Source organism: Papio anubis, chromosome 7, assembly GCF_008728515.1.
Source record: "Papio anubis isolate 15944 chromosome 7, Panubis1.0, whole genome shotgun sequence".
In the NCBI taxonomy this organism is placed as follows: domain Eukaryota; kingdom Metazoa; phylum Chordata; class Mammalia; order Primates; family Cercopithecidae; genus Papio; species Papio anubis.
Window position 1 is genome coordinate 15,298,309 of NC_044982.1, and position 9,339 is coordinate 15,307,647.

The 9,339-nt window shown below is 49.4% G+C and overlaps 1 long non-coding RNA gene across 1 annotated transcript; it reads right to left on the reverse strand.

Moving 5' to 3' along the window:
- Nucleotides 1-1,513: 1,513 nt before the first annotated feature.
- Nucleotides 1,514-9,099, reverse strand: LOC103886441. Its single transcript, XR_002523470.2, has 3 exons — nucleotides 8,962-9,099; nucleotides 6,741-6,807; nucleotides 1,514-1,598 (listed from the first exon to the last, which is right to left on the reverse strand). It is a non-coding gene; the product is annotated as an uncharacterized LOC103886441 (long non-coding RNA).
- Nucleotides 9,100-9,339: the final 240 nt, after the last annotated feature.

The following is a 9,339-nucleotide window of genomic DNA, read 5'->3' on the forward strand; positions in this document are numbered from 1 at the left end:
CCCATTGGTTCCACAAGAGAGCTCCTGCCAAGGTCACTAATCCAGAGGCAACTTATCGGCCCTAGTTGTCATTTCTCAGGAGGTGCCCTGACTCAGGGGACCTTCCTATTTAGAACACTCCCCTCCACATTGGCCACACTTGTGAGCAGCAGGAGGTCAGGCATAACCAGGTCCACACACCAGTGTGTCTTTCCACAAGGTCAGACTTTCATTGACGCTGTTTTTTTCTTTTCTTTTCTTTCTCTTTTTCTTTTCTTTTCTTTTCTTTTCTTTTCTCTTTCTTTCTTTCTTTCTTTTTCTTTCTGTTTCTTTCTGTCTCTTTGTTTCTTTCTTTATTTTTTTCTTTCTCTCTCTCTTTTTTTTTTTTTTTTTTTTGAGACAGAGTTTTGCTTTTGTTGTGCAGGCCGGAGTGCAGTGGCGCAGTCTTAGCTCACTGCGTCCTCCGCCTCCTGGGTTCAAGTGACTCTCCTGCCTCAGCCTCCCGAGTAGCTTGGATTACAGGTGTGCACCACCATGCCTGGCTAATTTTTGTATTTTTAGTAGAGATGGGGGTTTCACCATGTTGGCCAGGCTGGTCTTGAACTCCTGACTTCAGGTGATCTGCCCACATCGGCCTCCCAAAGTTCTGAGATTACAGGCGTGAGCCACCACACCCGGCCTCTTTTAGTTATTTTTAATTGTACAATAAGTTATTTTTGACTGTAGTCATCCTCTTGTGCTATCAAATACTAGGTCTTTTTTTTTTTTTTTTTTTTTTTTTTGAGACAGAGTCTCGCTCTGTCGCCCAGGCTGGAGTGCAATGCCGTGATCTCAGCTCACTGCAAGCTCCGCCTCCTGGGTTTAAGCAATTCTCCTGCCTCAGCCTCTCGAGTAGCTGGGACTACAGGTGCCCGCCAATTCGCCCAGCCAATTTTTTGTAGTTTTAGTAGAGACAGGGTTTCACCGTGTTAGCCAGGATGGTCTCGATCTCCTGACCTCGTGATCCGCCCGCCTCAGCCTCCCAAAGTGCTGGGATTACAGGCGTGAATACTAGGTCTTATTCTATCTATATGTCTGTTCCCATTAACCATCCTCACTCCGCTCCCACCCCATTCCCCTGCCCAGCCTCTAGTAACCATCCTTCTACTCTCAATCTCCATGAGTTCAGTTGTTTTCATTGTCAGCGCCCTCAGATAGGTAAGGACATGAAGTTGCTCTTTCTGTGCCTGGCTTATTTCACTTAACATAATGAGCTCCGGTTCCATCCATGTTGCAAATGACAGCATCTCATTCTTTTTTATGGCTGAGTAGTACTCCGTGTATATGTGCCACATTTTCTTCATTCATCTGTTGATGGACACTTTGGTTTTTTCCGCATCTTGGCTGTTGTTAATAGCAGAGTCACCAATGTGGGCAGAGCCTTCGGTGGGAGATGCTGGGTGCTTATCACGAGTGACAGCAAGATGGTGTCAGTTGAGATGGCCATTTCAAGCTGCTGAAGTCTTGCTCCTTTTATGGTCACAGAGTCTTCCGGTGAGGACTGATATGGAGGAGCGTGCTTGGTTATGTCGTTATCTGGCTGGATGCAGTCTTTATTGATCAGGTAAAACATGCGGTCCCTGTTGGCGAAGTGCCGTATTAAATGTAAGATGGAGTCTTTTTCTAAGATGGAGTTACTTATGTCGAAGGTGCTCTATACACACACCCAGCCCTTTGCAGACTAGGTCCTCTCTACAGGCTCCCCTCAAGGCACACCCAGCCCCCTGATCATACTTCATCAAGCCCAGGCATACCCATGACTTTAATTACCACCTATTCCCAGAAGGCCCAAACTTGTATCTCCAGCCCCTGCCTCTCCTCCAAAAGTCCAGATCTGGATTTCCAACTTGCATGTCCCAAACACACCTCAAATTCAACATACCCAACACAGCTCACCATCCTCCCCCTCCAAAGCGAGGCCTCTTTGTATTCCCTCCTCCCCACACCTGCCCCATACGCATCCAGAGGATGCTGGCCTTCCCCTCACTCTCCCCTGTGTCCTGTTACTCTATCAGCTGCTTTCAACACTAAGACCCTGCTCACCTCCACAGCCAATCCCAAGCCACAGCCCCCTTCAGCAGTACCATGGGGCCCTGTGGCTAAGAGAGCACCCCGGATCACGCCCCCTCCTGAGTTCCAGGGCCCCACCCTCTGCGTTGGTGTGGTGTGTGACCTCTTGGCTGGGAAATACCCAAGTTGCAGCTGGATATTTTTTTTCCCTCTGAGACAGGGTCTTCCGCTGTCCCTCAGGCTGGAGTGCAGTAGTATGACTACGGCTCACTGAAACCTCAAGTGATCCTCCTGCCTCAGCCTACTGAGTAGCTGGGACTACAGGCACATGCCACCACACCTGGCTAATTTTTTATTTTTTGTAGAGACGGGGTCTTGCTACATTGCCCAGGCTGGTCTCAAACTCCTGACCTCAAGTGATCCCTCGACCTTGGCCTCCCAAAGTTTTGGGATTACAGGCGTGAGCCACCACACCTGGCCAGAGTTTGACTCTTTATCATCAGTAACAATTTACAAATAATAAAACATACAATAATAATTATTGTAAAATCCACACAACCAATTGATTCTTGTAGAAAGTTCATTGACTTTTTGCCAAACGGGTGTATTTGTAGTCAACCTGTGCTTGCAACTAACAAATGAGCGTAGCTCCAACACAAACGTGGTTGGTAATTTCTTTTATGTTAACATGTAAGATGAAAGGGAAACAAGTCAAAGATGTATGTCAGAACTTCACTGAAAACATGAGTAACTGTTTAATCAAGTGGTAGTTTCTGAATGCTGAAAATATTTCCTCAATTTTTTATACTATTCCCATTATAATGGCTACAGATGCAACACTGTTTTTAAAAAATTGAGATATAATTTACATACCATAATATTCACCCAAGACATCTTCTCTATTATTATTAAGTCTAGAGACACTAGACAATCAAAAAAACATAAATCAAGCCCAAGTTTATAACATTTACCAATTTATGTGGTATAAGTACTCTCACCATGGCCAATGTCAAGCTGCCAGCACTGAACACATCACTTAACACGGAACTGATCTCAATCTTTGAAATTAAAAAATCTCAATTTTTTTTTTTTGAGATGGAGTCTCGCTCTGTCACCCAGGCTGGAGTGCAGTGGCACAATCTCAGCTCACTGCAACCTCTGCCTCCTGGGTTCAAGCAATTCTCTGCCTCAGCCTCCCGAGTAGCTGGGATTACAGGTGCCTGCCACCACACCGGGCTAATTTTTCTATTTTTAGTAGAGACAGGGTTTCACCATTTTGGCCAGGCTGGTCTTGAACTCCTGACCTCATGATCCACCCGCCCCAGCCTCCCAAAGTGCTGGGATTGTACAGGTGTGAGCCACTGCACCCGGCCTCAATTTTTTAAAAATTGAGATATAATTTGTATATCATAATATTCACCCAAGACATCTTCTCTATCATTCTTAAGTCTAGAAACACTAGACAATAAAAAAACATAAGCCCAAGTTTATAGCATGTACCAGTTTCTGTGGTATAAGTACTCTCACCATGGCCAATGTCAGGCTGCTGGCACTGAACACATCACTTAACACAGAACACATCACTTAACATGGAACTGGCCAAGGAAGCTCTTGGCCCCTAAGCATTCCCTGAAAAATCACTGACATGAGGCAGATTGATTAACAGGAGAAAAGGCAGACAAATTTAACAGGTATACACGAGAGCCTTCAGAATAAAGACTAGACCCACTCCAGTGAAGTCCAGAAACTTATATACTGTCTTGAGGTTCCAGACAGAATGGGGGCTTGGGTCCTGGCACAACAGGTTATGGGAGAGGGAGAAGAATTCTATTGAGGGGGCTATACGTGATTACTAGGGAAAATGATTGGATGGGGAACAGCAAGTAACTTGTAAAATTATTTGGAATTTATATGATCCTTGGAAACAGTCACTGTCTTGAAAAAGGGTCTGTTCAGATGTGGTTACATTCTGAGTCTTCTTTGCTGTAAAGAGTGACGAGATAACGGGGTGAGAACAAGAACAACTGTTGCCCTTGGTGATTCAGTCCTTTCTTTTTGTAGATAGGGGAAAAGTTTTTTCCAGTTTATTGATCTCTAAGGGTGTTGAATTCAAAATACTCATTATACCAGGGAGCCATATTTTGGCGTGAAATATTTTGGGATTTCCTTCACCAGAAAGAGATGTACCTCATGATATGATATCACCACCATACAGATACAGTAGGTGTAACCTGAAAGCATGGGTAAAAGTAAAATAATTAGCAAGTGGGGAATCTTGAGTGTTCCCTTTGCTTTTCATGTAAGTTACCTGATGGTAGGTTTACATAGGTTAATTGTTAATGATGGCTGTGCTGAACAACGGGCTTGCAAAATTCCTGGAAATTCACGGATGTGCTTTCACAAGCCAGCACAGGTCTGCTCGGCACAGGGAGCACCACCTCTTAGGGATGGGCTGCGGGGAAAGAGTCTGAATGATTGAGCAGAAGGAACTAAAGGAGAAGAAGGAACGAAAAGAGAAGAGAAGCTGGAGGCTTTGCGGAGCTGACCGTCCTAAGGTGCATGCAGCTATGCCAGCCTCTGGCTGTCTCCTAGGCCATTTCTCTCATTTCTGCCCTGCCAGCCCCAGGAAAGGCCTCAGAGAGAGGGGTACCAGGTGTGCAGGATGGTCACAGGGATCCCATTACGAAGGTCTGCTGAGGCAGGCCCAGTGGCAGGCTCAGAGGAGAACAACCCAGCCTCCTCAAGACTCAGCTGCCCCCAAACTCAGCTCTGGAAGAGCCTAGGTTGACAGACGTGGTCTTCCCGCACAGGGCACAGAGAATGGCTACTCAGGCTTGTCTGGAGGCTGGGAAACTCTGTCCTGGCTTCTCCCTCACCTTCAACCCTCCCTCCTTGCCCTTCTCCAGAGAGCGCAGAAAGAGTCCGCCAGCGGAATGATAGACCCCAGGCCCGGGGGCAAGCCCGTCCTCTCTCCATCTGTTTGGGGTACAGTTGTCTCCACCGGGCAGAGTCCATAGCCCGAAGTCAGGCGCAGAAATGTCCCCTGTCCAAGCTCGGGCGTTTTGGCCCAGCCCCACGAAGTTGGGTTCATCCTGTCACATCTGAGAGCAGAGGCAGAACCAGCTACCTGCTCTCCATCTCCCCTCCCCCCCAGAGACCACAAATAGATAGGGGCAGGGACCCAGCCAGCCTGGCCGCGGGGAGGGAAACCTGGGCCCCTCGAGCCCCTGGGGGAGGGAGGTACCCTAGGAGCTGTCCTGGGAGCCGCACCCTCCCCAGGCCGGTGGGGGGTGCAGGTGCTCTGTCCCGTGGTCGGGTGGGCAGCGGAGCCTCCGCCTCCCGCTCGAGGACCCCGCACGGCGAGTGCCGCGCCGGTCCCGCCACGCCCCGCAGGCGCCGTCCCCGCTGCCACTCCCTCCCGCGGGCCCAGCTGAGCCGCGGCCGCGCTTCCTGCACCCAGGACCCGACAGAGGTGAGTGCGCCGGGCGGCCGGGGCGAGGGCTGACGGCGGCGGCAGCGCGGGGACGCACCGGGGAACGGCTGACCTTCAGCGAGGGCGGCTCCCCGCCAGCTACCGCGGCGGAAGATTCAAATCCGATCCGTGGGATAAAGGGGTTTGGGGGAAGTGGAGCAGGAGAAGGACTGGGGTAGGTGTCTGTGCTAGGAAAGGATACAAATGGATGGGGCTCTTGAGGCCCAGGGACTTCCCACCCTGAGGGTGTCATGGAGTGGTGTTTCGGGGGACGCCAGGCCAGAGGGGCTCCTTTGCCCAGGGCTCCTGGGGTGGGGGCACATCTCAAAAGTCCAGCACTGTCCAGACCCACTGAGGACATGACCTTTCATAGCTGCAGCTGAGGCACTGAAAGGAGCACTGTGGGAGGAGTCCAAGGACCCGGGCCCAGGCTGGAGGTCTGGGCTCCGTGGCATCCCTTAAAGCCGGGGAAATGCTATTCCACCCTGGCCCAGAGAGAGGAGAGAGGCGAGAGGAAGAGGGAGGGGCACACTAATATTTACTGAATGTCCGCCTGGTGCCAGATACTTCTCACACAGTATTTTGTTTAACTGCCTCGTTTTGTCCTTCCATCTCTTCCCGCATTCATTTATTCAGCAAAACGGGCACTCTGCTGGGCTTTGGTCTGAGCTGGAGGGAGCTGCTCACTGCCCATGTAACTCACACTCTACATGGGAAAGACTGTAATTCAGAGTGACCGGTGGGAGGTCTGCACTGCTTTTCCTTCTTGCCCAAGATGATCAGAATCAAACTACGTGGCCCCCAGCAATACACCCCTGGACCAATGAGAAGGCCCTAAGCCCCCACCATCAACATTCAAGGGCCCCTTCTGTATCATACACACCAGTCACTGAGAGAAGTCCTAGGATACCCTCTTAGTCGCTTTTGGGTTTCAGTCCAGAATCACCTCTTCCAGGAAGGCTTCCCTGACTTCCCGCCCTCCAGACCAGGAGCTTTTTACTTTGGCACCCGAGGTGTGGCTCCTCCCTGCCCATTATCCTCCAATCATAGCTGTTATCAGAATGTTGTTCTTGCTGTGTTCATTCTGGTTTTCCCTTCTAATCAGTTTCAAAAAACCTCAGCGCCCTCAAGTTCCATGTCTACTATATACATAATGTTTTCATTTGAATATTTTACCATGGGAGCTGGATTACCGCGGGACCTCTACTCAAAAAACGGAAACTCGAAACTTATGTCTTACCATCACTATTTTCAGATTCCATCTGTGCTCCTCAACTTCCTGGGCAGAGTTCATCATTTCCAGGCCCCTGTGGTACAAATTCTGTTACCTCCGATTGAGCCCTGGGGCTCCTGACTGAGGAGAGAGAGCAGATAGTAACCCACCTTCTAAACAAAGTAGCCCCATTTCCAGCTCTCAGAGACTCTCAGAGCCTCCAAGTGTTCTCCCTCTAACCCCAGTTCCTACTCGCCCGCCCCGGTGCTGGCTGTGTGTTGTGGGGTGGAGACTGCGAGGTGGTGGGGTCTGCTGTTGGTGGAAGTCCTGATTAGGGAGTAGAGTCAGGCCCCACCACGAAAGAGGACCTGGACCCAGTGGTCAATTCCAGGACAAGGGGGAAAATCCCACTCTTGGTTCTATTACACAAATACATTATTTTTAAAAAGGAAATTGTAGTCTACTTCCAGAAATAGAAAAGTCAGTACCCCTTCCCACAAAAGGAAGGTAATTAAACAAATAAAAGCAAGGGACTTGGCAAATAAAACAAATAAAAACAAGGAACTAGGCAGCAGTGTTATTAAACTTTAGCACCTGTGAACATACCTGAGGCCTGCTCTCTAGACTAAAAAAGGAGATGAGCAAGAATGAGAGTGGTGTTAAAGACATACTAGCACCCACATGAGGCTTTCTCCTTAGTGTAGTAGACAGATTCAGAAAGGACTGGGGTCGGGCATGGTGGCTCACACCTGTAATCCCAGCTTTGGGATTACTCCCACTTTGGGAGACCAAGGTGCAGGGATCACTTGAGGTCAGGAGTTCGAGAACAGCCTGGCCAAACATGGTGAAACCCCATCTCTACTAAAAATACAAAAGTTAGCCAGGCGTGGTGGCGCACGCCTGTAATACCAGCTACTTGGGAGGTGAGACAGGAGAATTGCTTGAACCCAGGAGGTGGAGGTTGTAGTGAGCAGAGATCGCGTCACTGCACTCCAGCCTGGGTGACAGAGCAAAACTCCGTCTCAAAAAAAAAAAAAAAAAAAAAAAAAAAGGCCTGGCGTGGTGGCTCACGCCTGTAATCCCAGCACTTTGGGAGGCCGAGGTGGGCGGATCATGAGGTCAGGAGATCGAGACCATCCTGGCGAACATGGTGAAACCCCGTCTCTACTAAAAATACAAAAAAATTAGCCGGGCGTGGTGGTGGGTGCCTGTAGTCCCAGCTTCTAGGGAGGCTGAGGCAGGAGAATGGCGTGAACCCAGGAGGCGGCAGAGCTTGCAGTGAGCGGAGATCATGCCACTGTACTCCAGCCTGGGTGACAGAGCGAGACTCCGTCTCAAAAAAAAAAAAAAAAAGGCTCTGATGTAAATAACAAAAATAGTCACTGACTCCTTCAGTCAGCACCCACTAAGTGCAGAGAGCCCGGCAGTGCCTGGAGTGATATAAAACAAACCTTCAGTTAATCTTGTTATCAACTAAAGGGCTACTTCTTCCAGGAAGTCCACCCTGATGTGTCCCTTCACAAGCTAAACCTCTCCTGCTGTAATGCTTGCCATGTTTCATTGCAATGGCATATTGTCTTCCACTCCTGAGTATAAATTTCATAAGAACAACCGCTAGAGCCGGGCGCAGTGGCTCATGGCTATAATCCCAGCACTTTGGGAGGCTGACGTGGGCGGATCACCTGAGGTCAGGAGTTACAGACCAGCCTGACCAACATGGTGAAACCCTGTCTCTACTAAAACTACAAAATTAGCTGGGCGTGGTGGTGCATGCTTGTAATCCAGCTACTCCGGAGGCTGAGGCAGGAGAATTGCTTGAACCTGGGAGGCAGAGGTTGCGGTGAGCCAAGATAGTGCCGTTGCACTCCAGTCTGGGCAACAAGAGCAAAACTCCATCTCAAAAAAAAAAAAAAAGAACAATCACTAGATTTACCTTGTTCCTTGTTCACCTCACTGTCCTGGCACCCGCCTCACCCTGGCCCCATAGCCTGGAGCACAGGTGTTAAATGAGCTGATGAATGAATAATGAATGAATAACTGAGTGAGCCTCCCTGACTTGGATCCTGCTGGCCCCTTCCAATTATGCCTTTCTTCTCCCTGCCCTCCTCCCTGTCCTCATCCAAACCCTCCATCTTTCAAGGCCCTGCCAGGGGTCCGGGGTCCGGCTTCTCCAGAGGCCTTTTTAAACCAACGGATCCACCCTTAGCCCTCTTGCCCCAGAATATTACATCGCTGGTGATATGCATACCTAGGGCGCATTCAGTTGCATAGTCTGGTGTGTTCCCCTCCAGAGGTCAGGGGCTATGGGTGACACTTAAACCATGGGTGCTCAGGAAACACTGTGGAGTGGTTCCACGTGGTCCAGCCTCCAAGTACCAACTGTGTTGGGTCTCAACAGCTATATTAGTTTCCTGTTGCTGTGGAACAAATTACCACCAACTGACTTAGTATCTTAAAACAACATACATTCATTATTTTAGAATTCTAGAGGACAGAATAGGGTCTCACAGGGCTAAAACTAAGGTGTTGGCAGGGCCAGCCAGGTCCTTTATGGAGGTCCAGGGGAGACTCCATTTCCTTGTCTTTTTCAGTGTCTCAGGCCTGCCTGCATTTCTTGGCTTGTGGT